Here is a 15,060-nt window from a genome sequence, read left to right as displayed (position 1 = left end):
TACCAGGAACATGCAAGAGGCAAAATCTGACCAGGAGTGATGTAACCTGCCAAAAAGTCAGACTCAGCACTGGAGGATCTCTAACATCTGCCAGGGGCACTCACCTGTGCTACAGGAAACAATTCCCAGTACCAACTTGTCCTTCTTAGCTGACCACTACTGCAGTCAGAATAAACTGTTCTTCAGAAGGTGGATGTGTGACACAGAACCTCTTGCACTTTTCCTGCTACTGACATCTGCTGAATAAAGACCAGAAGGATTACAAGCCCAAGACACTGAGAGGCTTGCAGACATTTTCAGAGCCTACTTTTCACATTATCTTCTGCTACCAGGAAAAATAACCTGCTAACTTAATACTAATACATCACTTAAAGAAAATAATTCCAACTAACTCCAATAAAGCAAAGAGAAGTACACACATTATTCTGTCTTATTTTCCATGCTCATCACTCAGTACCTTCAGTTCCTGTAACCCTCACTGTGAGGGCTGTAGTATAGAAATAACATTACTTGTGTTTGAACATATTTATTACTGTTACCTCAGGTGATGATCAACTGTTGTTTCGCCTCCTAGTTCATACAGCTAACATCAGACTCAATCTGGCTTTTTAATTAGAAGCAATGGAGCAAAACCCCATTTTGCTGTTTTTCAGGAATGGAAAAATCACTGTTTTCCTTTCAGATATTTTAGGAGCTTTGAAGTAAATTCTCTATCAACTTCCTGGCAGAATTGATGCTTCTTGACAGTGTTATGCTAAACTGAAAACATCAGCACTAAAAGGCAACATTTTACACGCCTCTTCTTCCTGAGGAGTTATTTAACTGCTGTTCAAACAAGGAGAACATTGCACCTAGCAATAGAAAACGCACAGATCGATGCCAAAATTAATCATGCTCCTCTCACAATCAGACTTCCTGAGATCACCTCTGTTACTCAGAAACATTCGAGACACCCTGCCTCCAGTTTTCCTATTCGTGCTGTCAGTTCATTTGACATCCTTGTGTTTTGTTTGCACCTCCAAGTTCTTGAGGAGAAGGTAGCAAATAGAATAACTGCCCTTGATGGCAAGGAGTACTGCTGCATATCACAATGGGGGGTGGCTGGTCAACTGCTGTACACTGTCTCAAGGCTTTTATTCTCCATACCTCTACGCTGGACTGAGAAGAGGCTGATCCAAGGCCAAGAAAGGATCAAGCAACCTATACTGAAATGACGAATCTAAAAGCTAGATAAATCCAGGGCGGGTATGTTGGTCCCTCTTAGAGATGCCCTCTAGTAATGATCATCACTTGACATACACAGCTGCAAGCTGGAATACAGCAAGAAATTACCTGACTGCTCAAGATGCAAGAGAGGTAGCAAGGAGAGCACAGTATGCCCGGTTAGGGTACAGTAGGAAACGAATTTGAAACAAGCAGCTTCTGAGTGACAACTGTGCAGACAGGAGGGAGGAGATGCATCACTTCCCTGAGTGATGCAAACATGAGTAGGCAAGTCTTGTTACTGCTAATATCCAAATTGGAATTTACTCAAATCTAATCAAAATCTACATGTTTTGATGAAAACATCCCAGTCACGTATTGAAATTAGCTTTGCCAGAATCTTTCTAGACTCCGTAAGATTACCTATTGATTGCAATATAGGAATAACAAGCATGCTCGTTAAATCTGATGTTGCCAGCTAAGTGGAAAACAGAATTAAAACCCAGAAGAGGTCCTGACTAAACAGAAGAACACATCAAAACATTTGGGATACCACTCAGAGGATGACTAAAAAGGCTGTAACTGCATAAACGTAAGATGTGACTCACTTCTTCTGCAGCATTTCAGCAGCTGTTTTATCAGTTCTGGGTGATGACAGACCAGTGACTGTATGAATCCGTTCCAGTCTTTGGAAGAGAAGCAGGGCTCTTCCTGAGATATTTACAGACACATTATACACAGAAGTACATAAATTATGAGCACTGAGCAGGGCAGAGAACACTAATTAGAAAAGAAGGATATTAGAGACAGTCCTCTTTTCAGACAGTGGCAAAGAAATGGGGAAACATGAGATTAAAAGCACAGCACAGTCAGAATTATGGCAGTGGCTTTTCTACTACAGGAGAAATTAGTATGTACCATCTCAGGCCAAAAGCTAATTAGACTTTGAGGAGTCTCATTTTACCACAGGGAGCTTAAGGGACATCTCTCCCTTGAGTTTACACTGAAAACATCCAGCTCTGAATGTCTTCACTAACCTGTCTCTGGAAGCTTAAAGTAAGTAAGAGCTACAGAATATCCTCAAGAGCATCCAGCAGGAATCAAAAAAACACAACACAATGCTTTCAATTTTCCTAAGTCTACAGCACAGCAGAACTATATTCCAAAGAAACTGAATTATTTGGAGCATTTATTGTCCTTCAGCATCATTACGACAGCATAGGACTTAGCCTTATAGCAAAATATAAATTCTCTTCTCTGCAGCCTGACCTAGCTATAATGAAGCTCCATGGGACTGAGAAAAATTGCTGTATAGGAGGACATTCTCTGTAATAGAGATTTTGTAGCTCGCTGTACTAGAATCAAGCAACCAGTCTGCCCTGAACACATTACACCTAGCATTTTTATGAGTCTCACTTCATATTGAAAGAATACTGTTTAAGCATTGACAAAAAAATCAATAAAGAAATAAAACACATGGTCATACATAAATACACCAGAGAACGGCCAATATAAATACCCCACATTTGCCTAGGTGTTTTTTTTTTTTTTCTTTTTTTTTCCAAGGCTTATTAAACAGGCAAAAAATAAGTTCATTCTGCTAGGACTGTTTTAACGAGGGAAGGCTATTAACAGGTCTTGGTAAGGTGCCTCTGAGTAATTCATTGTATGCACGACCTCTCTCATGTCCTTTGAAAATTTATGCTATAACACTTCAAGGCAAAAACAGCGCTGGTAAAATTGTACTACAGCACAGCTTACATGAACAGAACACAGAGCTCTGTTTTACCAGCTTGAAGGAATTTTCAAGGGGAACCTCTGTTTAAGCTCCTGTAAAGTCTTCCTATTTTCCTTCAGTGGGAGCAAGGAGCGAAGCACATCCTTCATCCTGGATTCTGGGGCTTCCCAGAACATGAGGGCAGTTATTCCAGATAGTATTCAGGTGATGTTTGGGCTTGGTAACCTTGTTGTGTATCTGCTGTTCGGGTTTTGTTGCTCTTAAGATCAGCTGGAATTCAGAATGAAAGTTTGCACTGCTTACTCTAGTGCAAGGAAGACAACACCTGGAAAACAAAACACCCCAAGTTCAGCAGCGTGCAGAAGACAGGAAAGGGTTTCCAATCAGTATTTCGGACCAGCTTTTGCAGTGCTAACCACGTTCTTATTTCCCTCTGTCTGCAGAAGCATGGATGTTCTGAAAACAGAGCACTCTAAGTCTTCAACACCATTTGCAACTGAGGCCGCCACCTCCACTTTGAAATTTGACTGGACATTGCATGTAGCATTAGTCAGACTCCCCAAATTCTGTGCCACAGTTGAACATAATAGGATAGGATAGAATTTCTTGCAGTAAAAGATGACCTGTTTCAAGCTCTGTGTTTTTTAAACATTCTGAAAGATGTGAACATCTGCTGAGTAGGGAGTAAGCAGGCTGAACAAACTTGGACTGAAGAGAGTCAATTAGCGATAACGGACTGGAGTTATTACCATAAAAGACTAAAGTTCAAAACTTGTTCTGTGTTATAAATGAAGAATCAATCTAATTAATTTCGCCAATAACCACTCTTTGGAAATGGTTTTTCCATCACCGCTCAAGAAAAAGCCCTGACCTGATGACTGAGAGCAGAGACCAGAGCAGCTGAGGTCAGCCAACACCATCCAAGACCTACAGGCTCTTTTGAGACTGATCTGCTGACCACAGAAAGCTTCCAGAGATCCTTTTTGTTCATGACAAAGGCCTATTTCACTGACACTTCTGCAGCCTCTTTAAAACAAACAAACCCTGCCAGCACTAGAGTATCACTGTCTAATAATTAAAGACTAATACAAGAATGCAAATTCTCTCCATCCTTCTGAAAGTCAAAAAAATAAGTCTTCCACTCAAGAATGATTCTTGAAGGAACCATACCACAGATACAGACATACAAGGTTACTACCAGCTATTACAAGTTCTTTCCAGGTTATTACAAGTACCTTATGGGGGACAAACAAGGTGCAAACATTTGCAACTTCTAAAAGCCTTTCAGCATAAGCAAATCAGCTAAGAAGTTCTGAATGACTTTGCTTAGGAGGTGGACATCCCTTCGTGCTCCATCTGACCTTACTAATAATCACTCAAGCTTCAAATCTGCTACCAGAGTCTCCGTTGTAAGCAATTATTTGCCTCCGTTCAAAAACGTTAATTTCATGCTCTGTAAACACATCTCCTTGTGAAAAACCAGCCTGCCTGTAAAGATTGCTTTTGACAGCCTGATGACCATCTTCTGCAGCAAGTGACTGAAGCATCCTTTGGTGGGCAGCAACATCTGTTCTCCCCTCTGTACAGCAGAGGACAGACCGACATAACAGGTTTACAGGTGAATCACATATAATGACCTTTAAAAAAAGGGAGCTGGAGTGCTCAGGCACTTACTTAAAACAGAGCAACTTGACATCATAAAATTAAAGACAACAGCCGCTTTCAAGTAGCTGTAACATGTCATAACATTCCATCAAGTAACCCACTGTGGAAAATGTTATTTCTGCAGTGCTACTCTTAAAAAAAAAGAAAGGATGTACAGAAGATGAAGGCTGGGGTAAGAAGGATGACTTTCTAAGTAGCAGTGGAACTGCAAGAGAAAGGCTGGTTGTCAAGCTTAGGGGGAAAAAATACCACACTTCACCAAAACCAGCAGCAAGAAGTAGGCAGATTGTTTGGCTCACAGCACCAAAGCCAGCTCCATCTATGCCTGTGAGCAAGAAACAGGCACTGCCCATGAGATCAGGAAAGATCATGCTATACTGCAAGCTTTCTTCCTCCCAGCGTTAGTCTGAATCCCAAACTAAACCCATCAGATATATACAATTTTAATTCTCAATGTCAGCACATGTGAGAGAGAGACAAGATAAAATATTTAAGGCAATATAAAAAAGCAGCTGACTTCTGAAAATGTTACATGTGAAAGTTACCACCTTAGCTAGAAAGGCAAGAGAATCATAAATATGCCAGGCATCTAATCTAGGGAACAACTCAGCTTGGAATAATTCTATGCTATTAAGAGATGCACACTGAATATGGACTTGGATCACTTCATAATTCATATCTAACACACATTAAAAGTCAGCCTCGGTACTGCAAAGCTTGTCAGGGTGGTCTTCCGAACACATCTGAATTCATTTTGACATATGTAAAGAGCAACGAAATGCTCCTCCACCTCTCTTAAAGCTTTCACTTCTGGGTTGCTCTGCAGATGCCCTCAGCCAGACCTATTTTCTCACGCTCTAAAATACCCCACGGGCCACGCACGTTAAATGAACCAGTCCTCTTCACTTCTAAGATCACTTCTTGAAACCTGAAGTAATAAGCAAAGTGACTTCAAAATTTAAATCTTCTTATGACACTTCCAGATTAGGAAATGTTTATGCCTTTCCCTAAACTTACTGCTCTGTGAAGAGGCCAGACAAAATCACCATCCCCAAAAGCACAAGGCAGAGCAGTTGGCTATTATAAACTATGGAAGTATAAAGCTCAGATGGATGTCAGTGCTTCCATAATCCTATTTAGGACAACAGCTCAGTAGTGAGCTGCCTAGGACTAGATTTTCACAAATTACATTAGGAGGAAGAAGGACCATAACATTTACTATAAAGAAGAGATGTCAATCTTACAAAGATAAGAAGAAAGATTCTTAATACAAACAATTTGTTGAAATTACTTTCCAATTCAAGAAGCAAAACAAGCAGGATCAAGGCTGCTGTGTACTTCCAAGTAAAACTAACCTTAGACTGATACATTCTGAGACCTTTTCCCCATGGTCTGGGGTAAATCCTTGTAGATTCTCTGAATAGGCAAGACCAGACTCTCCTTTTCAAAGTACAGCAAAACCTGCTTGCAGAATTATGCTGCTGTTCTGTACTCATTTTTTTTTCTGGGAGAAAGCTCATTTAAAATAATTATTTCCCCCCATTCTGAATCTAGTTGATCTAATTTAGAGGAATTCCCTACACAGTTGTACCAGCACAACTGAGCAGGACACAATAATAACCAAAGCACCCCTGCCAACAAGACAACAACATGCCTCCAAACCCTACTTAACACGTGCTTTTTGATTACTGGACTGTTACCAACCAGGCAGACTACTTTATAATTCATTTGCCATTCTTCCTATCGCTACCATTAGCAAACTCTATTCACACTTTGTTGCCTCAAAAAGGAACATGTATCAACCTCCAACTTCCAGGCTTATTGAACCAAGGAGTTTTAATTCCTTGCCTGGCAAAGCAGAAAACCATTCATGTCAAAAAGAAGGGAAACCTCAGTGCTAGCCTGAGGGAGTCAATAAGTGCTTCCTGGTAGGTGCAAAATTCAGGATATTTTTGGCTGCTCAGTACACTTTGTTTTAATGTGCCTGAATATCCTTAACTAGTTGCTGCAATTTAAAACACCTCCCCTATTTATAGCTTTAAATGGGGATTTGCTGTAGTTTTCAGAAGTGCACCAAGCCCATGCTAACGTGTTAATCGCAGGGACAGCTGAAGATGACCCCAATTAAACAACTCCACAGCAACACTATTCTATTTAAACAACCTTCAGAAGCTTCAGAAGGACCATTGTCTAAAAGAATTAAAACCAAACAACCATCCACGACAAAAATGAACCACAAAACAAAACAAAAATGCTTATGTAGTCGAAAGCCTTCATCATTTAATCCTCCATACTCAGTAAGAAGCATTCAGACTGTCTGGAATAATTTACATAGCAGCTCTCATTACAGTAAGCCAAACATTTCATCCAAGAAGGGAAAGTATGAAGAAACCATAGTGCATGGTGGTGATGGGGGGTGGAGGGGGAATCAAATACTTTTACCTCCATAGTTCTTTTAAATGCATTTTCAAAAGCAGCAGTTATTTCAGACAAGCCAAGATATTCCAGTTAGACCACAGGGACAAGAAACCACGCCAAATTCCTTACAATCAAATAGAAGCCAACTTCTTGCTGGTTTCCATTAAAGGTGGGATCATTTTCTTTTCCTTAAAGATGTGAGCCAAAATTCATAGCTACTACAGATTTCAAAGTATTCATATCAATCTTCTGAGTGCTGCTTGGAAATACGGGATGCTTTTGATTGATACTTCTGAAAATGAACCCTGATTTGTCTCACAAATGCAGACCTGTAGAAATCGTGGGCTCTTCAAATGAGGATCCACAGGTCAGTAGGATAACCGAACTACCTGCCTTCAAAGCCAGCTTTGCTTTAGGCCAAACACAGTATCACTTATTCAAGAATCAGTGCTGCTTGAAGAGGCAAATCACATACGACTTTCCTGCTGTCTGGTTCTGCAAGCTTAACTACCTTGGTAGAGAGCTGACTGATCTCCCTAGCATATCGTGGTGCACTTTATGCAAGAGATGGAGAAAATCTCAGGTGAAGAACAGCTGAAGGAGAGCCAAGTGAGGTAACAGTGAAGAAAACCAGAATAATGTACGGGTAGAAGAAGCTTGGCAAGGACTTCAGGCTCCATGGCGCATTATGGAAAGGGGACTTCTTAGCACACATTAAGGCAACGCTGCAGTTGAGGGCACCATCTATCTTTGAAATTTTCTGATGAAGTGGTGCTAAGAAAGCAGAGCAAACTTTGCAGATAGTGGAAACACCCTGGGTGACAGGAGAAAACTTCTTTGTGGCTCAGATGAGCAACCATGAAGAAAAGATACGCTTTATGAGCAGAAACATTTAAACTTCCCTAATTACACACCATAAGACAAGAAAATATGCCCAACTAAGCACATCCAACCAGTAGCTCTACAGCAACTTACCATCAACAGAGCTGCCCTCCTCACACACTTGGCATATATCATTTTCCAGTCACTACATGCCTAGGAAGCATTAAAACCTGAACATTTTATTCGTTGTAGCCCACCAGTACAAAGAATCATTTTATCTTATACAAACTGAATCAAACAAGAAAACCTCTCCTCTTTGCCAGGCATCAGTGAGAGCCTTTGTTGAGCTGCACAAGAATTCAGCATAACCAGATCATACTTAAAAATCAACGTGCAGCAGTGAATGTTTGCCACCCCAAAGCATGGGGAGATTTGCTAGGAGGATTATATCTAAAGCAGTTTTAAACAGTAATGTGAAGTAGCAAAATCCAAATCATTAGACTTGCATTTGCTTGATTTGGCTCCTGCTGCAAGACAGCATGCCATGCCCCTTCCAGCAGGCAGGTAGGCCCCTGCTCAAGCAGTTACCTATGGATGCTTGCCATCTCTAATCTCTTGGAATTGTTCCCCAGTGCCAGGCAGGCTCTGGAGATTTTAGTGAGCACCAGCTGGCTGATACCTAAACTGGCCCACAACTGGAGGAAGGCTCCTGGGCACAAGCACACATGGAGACATCCTATGGTTATTCTGCAAGGTATAAACCAGATACATTGTTAACCTCTACAAAGGAATGGATGTAACTTGTTCTGAAATATTTTTTTTACCCCTAAAGACCTTGCACAAAAGTTAGCAATGACATTTAAGCAATTCCCATTTCCATTTCTAATCCTCTAGAAACATTTTTGGTGGAAATCCCCACGTGCAGAGAATTAGGACTACCATTAATTGAAGAACTATCAGCATTTACACAACTACATCCATTTCAAATGGACTGCCTCTTCAGCACCTCAATGCCGGGAGTGCCATTTCTACCGCCTAGCTTTGAGCAATTAATCTTTCAGTGTTCAGCCTGTCGACTGAGAACTCAGGGTGCTGAATACCGGATCACTTTTTAATGAGGCATCTACAGCAAAGCATAGATATTTCCCCAACCATTCTCAGGCTATGGAGAAATGACTGACTGGTTTATCATAGAATCATAGAATTACTCAGGTTGGAAAAGACCTTGAAGATCATCAAGTCCAACCGCAGCCTAACCAGTAGCCTATCTCTTAAAAAAAAAAAAAAAAAAAAAAACAAAAAAAAAACCACAACCACAAAACAATACCTCAACAACAAACCTCTGCTAAATCATATCCCTGAGTACCACATCCAAGCGGCTCTTAAACACATCCAGGGATGGCGATTCAACCACCTCCTTGGGGAGCCCATTCCAGTACCTAACCACCCTTTCTGTAAAGAAGTTCTTTCTAATATCCAACCTAAACTTGCCCTGGCGCAACTTGAGGCCATTTCCCCTCGTCCTGTCACAAGTCAGTAGTGAGAATAGACCTGCCCCACTCTCACTGTAAGAACCTTTCAGGTACTGGAAGACAGCAATAAGGTCTCCCCTCAGCCTCCTCTTCCTCAGGCTAAACAGCCCCAGCTTCCTTAGTCTCTCCTCATAGGGCTGATTCTCCAAGCCCTTAACAAGCCTCGTTGCCCTTCTCTGGACCTGCTCCAGTACCTCCATGTCCTTCTTGTGCTGAGGTGCCCAAAACTGAACACAGTACTCGAGGTGAGGCCTCACCAATGCTGAGTACAGGGGCAGGATGACTTCCTTAGTCCTGCTCACCACACCATTCCTGATACAAGCCAGGATGCCATTGGCCTTCTTGGCCACCTGGGCACACTGCTGGCTCATATTCAGCCGACTGTCCATCAGCACACCAAGGTCCCTTTCCGTCTGGGAGCTTTCCAGCCACACCTCCCCAAGCCTGTAGGATTGCCTGGGGTTGTTATGACCAAAATGCAGGACCCGACACTTGGCTCTATTGAAACTCATTCCATTAACCTTGGCCCATCGATCAAGTCTATCCAGGTCTCTCTGTAGTGCCCTTCTCCCCTCAGGCAGATCAACACTCCCTCCCAGCTTAGTGTCGTCTGCGAACTTACTGAGGGTGCACTCAATCCCCTCATCCAAATCATCAATGAAGATGTTAAACAGAAGCGGCCCAAGCACCGAGCCCTGGGGGACGCCACTTGTGACCGGCCGCCAACTAGATTCCACTCCATTGACCACAACTCTCTGGGCCCGGCCATCCAACCAGTTCTTCACCCAGCGGAGCGTGCACCCATCCAAACCACGGGCAGCCAGCTTCTCTACCAGAATGTTATGGGGGACAGTGTCAAAGGCCTTACTGAAGTCCAGGTAGACCACGTCGACAGCCTTTCCCTCATCTACTAAGCGGGTCACCTTGTCATAGAAAATGTATTGGGGAGTCAAGTTGCTTGAATTTTGGAAATCAAGGGTGCCTGGCATAGCTCCCAGTGTCAGTAATTATGCAGCTCCTCTCGACCACAAGCCCATACATTTGAACACAAAAGCAAGATTTTGTCATGTGTACATATGTGTGTATACACACACACGGTACCCTGTGTGTATATGTAAATGTGTGTGTGTATATATGTGTGTACACATAGACCGCTCTGAAACGAACGCCTCCTATTTATTTCCATGGAAACTACAACAGATACAAAGAGCACATCAACACTGTTTGTCATTTCTTCTGCATGGAAGAAATCAGTGACACACCTTTGCTTCAGTCACATTTCCATGTCAGACACCATCCTGTCAGAATGCCTCTCTGTTGCCAGCTGTCACACAGCAACAAAATGTAATATGACATTGTTGGGAAGGTTCAATCTCTACTGCCAAGCCACCAACATCTGTCTCTGATGTCATGGTCCAATGTAGTAAATCAGGAGGCATTACTTTCGGAGCAGCCATCATATCTAAAATGCAATGAATGAAGATGCCCTCCTGGTCATTCAATCCAAAGCTATTCAAAGACAAAAACAAAACAAAACAAAAACAACAAACAAACAAAAAAAACCCCATCAAATTCTCTTTATCTGAAATCCTTTACATGAATCCTGAATGGAGTCATGGAGTCATTGAAGTACCTCAGCAGTGTTTATAGCAGAGGGCCTTGCACTGCCGCTGGTGCACAGAACTCAGTTACTCCCATATGCTCCAACACATGCTTCAGCTTAACACTGAGAAATCGCATGCATTTAAAGAAGTTGCACATTTCACTCCAGCATTTAGCAACATGCTGAAGAACCATCTCAAGCTAATGCTCACCTTCTAGTATTAGCTGCAGAGGGCCAGTAAATAACAGACTAAGACCATCCGTGGCAACATTTGTTCCCGTCTCCATGTGTGCCCCTACTGACTAACATCTGTGCATGTCTTGTAAAAGAATGTTTGCAGCCAGTAAATTCCCTGACAAGGGCAGAAAGTAAATTTTCTTGATTCAGAAACAGAACGCTTAATTCCTAAAACTTTATTTTCAACATTTCCTCCGAATACACTGCATGCAATATTTAGAGCTCCTGGCTTCCAGGAGACATTTGTCAAAGCACATTTAGAAGTAATAATGTCTAAAACATCTGCAGCTGGTTATAATGCAGCAGGAAAATAAAGTTGTCTGGCTTCAGCACTGTGCCAATGTTTGAAGGAAAAAAAAAAATCAAAATCAAAACCATATGCCTGCTCTTAGTGTACTCTCAAGTGGTCTATATTTCATAAGGTAACTTACCATTAATTTTTAAAGTCCTACGAATTGAGTTCTACTAATTGGACTTCTTGGGCTTTTTAAAAAAAATGCTTTTAAAGAACCTTGAAATTCCCATAATCCAGCTGGCTTTGATCCTACAGGTCAGACATCCAAAATCTTGCCAGTAAGAGGCATAAGCTCCCAAAATTCTCCTAGCAGGGCTAATACCCACAATATCTCCCTTCAGTTCTACCCAGAAATAAGGCTCCTGAGATTGTTTCATCCAGGATATCACTATGACGGGTGCACAAAACGAGTAACTTAAGTTGTGGTTTTTAAATGTACGCTGTCTCAAATGAATGCTGGCTTACAGTTTCAAATGAATGGAAATGACAGCAGGGATTTTTAACCCAGTAAGAAACTCATCCAGGTCTGAAATGAATGGCTCCGAAAGCTGTTCAAACAAGGTGAAGCTCTTTTCCTGCTCCAAGACAACATTTTGGCTTCACATCTCCTGGGAAATCAAGGGAGATATAATTAAGCAGTCTGGTTGTACTCTTTTCTCTGAGCGGATGGATGTTTTTCTCAGTCCCACAGATTAATGCACGCACTCACCACTTCCACTGCTCAGCCTCTGATCTCAGTGTGAAGTTCATAAAGATTTGCCCCTGTCTCTCTTTTAGAACACAAAAGACATTTCAAAACTTGTCTTCAGTTTAAGTGCTCAATAACCAGTTTCCCAGGAACACTGCTACTGGCTGACCACTCTGTAGGCTTCCCTGCTCCTAAAGAGCAACGGCACTGCAAAGATGGAGGCAGAGTCACCCATTCCTCCTGCAGAACCTTGCACCAGGACAGATACAGATGCGGCTGTTGACACACCAGAAGATTGCAAAGCAAATATATAGCAACAAAATTAACATTTCACTTACTGTAAAACAAATATATGTACACAGATCCAGATGACATACAAGATAACAGCACCCTCTTTGCAACCGCAAGTTTGTTTTTGAGCTGAGCCCTGGCACGACACAGTCTTGCAGTTCCCAGTCAAAAGCTGAACATCAACTTGATGAGCAGTTTCCCAGCTGCTCACAGGTCCCGAAAGGGGCAACACAAATTGGCAGAGTTCGGATTTTATTTTTTAAACCTTTTGCAGCTTTATAAAACCAAGCAGCCAAAAGTCAAAGGCTAACTGCAAGCTCACAGGGGCCTCTGAAGCAGCAGCCAAATTTCCCTTGTGCTGGTTGAGTAAGGGGAGATTGAATATCACCTTCTACAGAAGTTAATTGCTCTCACCAGGAAGATGTAGCAACTCTACTGATGTTAACTGATCTCTTAATATACCTTTAAAATGAAAAATAAAAGTTAAATAACAACCCACATCAGAATCTATGCAGAACACTGATTTGGAAAGACATCAGACCAAGAGCTCTTACAACACAACTCATAAATGGAGAATTCTGCTTTACTGTTACTGAAATTCAGTTCCTTCAACACACAGCCTTTTCAGTAAAAGCCTACAAAGTTCTGCTGCTGATCTGTCAGCACCTCCGTTCCAGCACCGAGAGCTGCTTTCAGTCTATAAACTGCTCCTCATGCTGCAGCCTGGCATGAAGTTCAGCACCATGCAGCCGGCAGGGGCTGTGTTCAGTCTGACAGCAAAGTGCTGTGTGGATCTTGCTTCTGGATATGGCTACTGAAATGTCCTGGGAAGGACTGCTAAGAAGCTGTATCACCCCAACTGTACAACTGGTTTCAGCAAGAACAGTATTGCCACTGGCATGTCTGTGCATTGGTTTGTAAAACTCTAATCAAAGCTCCAAACCAACAGTACAGCCCAATAGAAGCATTCAATGCATGAGGGCAGACATGTCTAGAACTCACTACATAGATTCAGGCCTTAACCACTACTCATAATGGCATAGATCTACCTCTTCTCAGCTTCCAGCACAGACCACAAATACAAAAATGCAAAAAACAAATACAAAAAATGCAAAAACCCAAGGAGTGACTCAATGGCAGCATAAGTTCCTGAAAAACTGCTGCAAGAAAATATATACATAAATTTGTTTGAACTTATCTGCAACCAGCACAATAATACTTTGTAACCCACAACAAGGAGTAGATCAAACCTGGAAAGGAATGTACAGTCTGCTTTCAAAGACTTCTAGAAAATGCCTGGAACATTTTAATAACTTAATTCTGACTTAGAGAAATCTTTAATTAAGTCAGCATTTAGAAAGCATTTTCAGAACAATATGGAATCCTGTGGAATGTGCTACGGCCCCATGGGAGCTCGCTTTTGCTAAGAGCTGAGCTCAGCCACAACTTAGGAAAGGACAGCAGCAGCCATGAGCAGGCAACACCACCCACATCATGTCGTGCCATGTGCCCGTCACATCAGCATTTGGCACCACTATCACCTCGTCTCCCCTTTATCATTTATTAAATGAGCTTGCCATGCTTTTTCTACAAAGGAGTTACCTCAAGTCATGCTCATATAGGACTTAATTATTAACTGCTGATTACTTCTACTGGCAAGGCACTGATAGTCCTTGTCGCTTTAAAAAGCAAGTAAATTAGGTCAAGGCAGCTTAACTGCTGGTAAAGTATGTTGCATAGCACCTTATATCCACAGCTCAGACAGCACTTCCTCACCCAGCAGCAAGCAAACGATGTATAAGCTCAGTCCAGACAGCCAAAGGGTCTTTGTCTGGATACAAACGAACTTTCCCTCACTCTTTAGGCCTTATGCCTCCTTTAAGTGTCTGTTTATCTGTACAGGCAGTTCCTGAGAGATTACTTCTGAGGAGATTATACCCTGCCAGGGTCCTGTTCTGAAACTTCTTTCAACTACGGCCTTCTGAAGTACTGCAGGCCGCCTACTAGCAAGAGACAGAGCAGAAAAAGCCGCAGCAGGGGGATCTTTTTCTCTTTCTGGATAGTCCTCAAGTGACAACCAGAAATTCATCAGCTGGAGAAAAGCTGCCCATCCAACCATCGCCAAGGCAAGATAACAAAGCACTTTAAACACCTCCAATTTCTGCAGTACACACAGAAATAAAGAGCTGTTCTGTTACGTGAAAGCCAGAGAGGACACACAATCCATCACATCCAAGGCTGCAGCTTTAGCACAAGCACTTCCCAGCAGCAATGCTTAAGTGCTGCGCTCCAGAAAGGTCCCACTTCTAAGCAGAGAGAGTGCCTCAGGAGCACATACTCTGTCATGTGCACTTGAGCCATCCACCTTGTTGACATCATGATGAAAAACTGAGGCCGCCCAGGCAATTCCATTAACGTTGATTAATCGCTGTGTCAAGAACTGTGTCAGGTCCTGGGGATGCCAGCTGTCCAGTACTTCAAATCTGCCAGCTTCATGTGAGGCAGTGCCAAGCGTTGTGCCCAGCGCAGCCCCAGCTGGGTTTGGGGCAGGATGAAGAAAGAGACATT

General features: G+C 42.3%; 1 protein-coding gene across 3 annotated transcripts in view; it reads right to left on the bottom strand.

Annotated features, from left to right (window-relative positions):
• Nucleotides 1-15,060, bottom strand: part of GALNT10 (polypeptide N-acetylgalactosaminyltransferase 10) — an 81,530-nt gene that overhangs the window by 50,715 nt on the left and 15,755 nt on the right. The window lies entirely within an intron of this gene.

The sequence above is a fragment of the Excalfactoria chinensis genome, chromosome 13 (assembly GCF_039878825.1).
Source record: "Excalfactoria chinensis isolate bCotChi1 chromosome 13, bCotChi1.hap2, whole genome shotgun sequence".
Classification (NCBI taxonomy): domain Eukaryota; kingdom Metazoa; phylum Chordata; class Aves; order Galliformes; family Phasianidae; genus Excalfactoria; species Excalfactoria chinensis.
The sequence above is the reverse complement of the archived record's forward strand: the minus strand, read 5'-3'. Positions and strand labels throughout refer to the sequence as shown.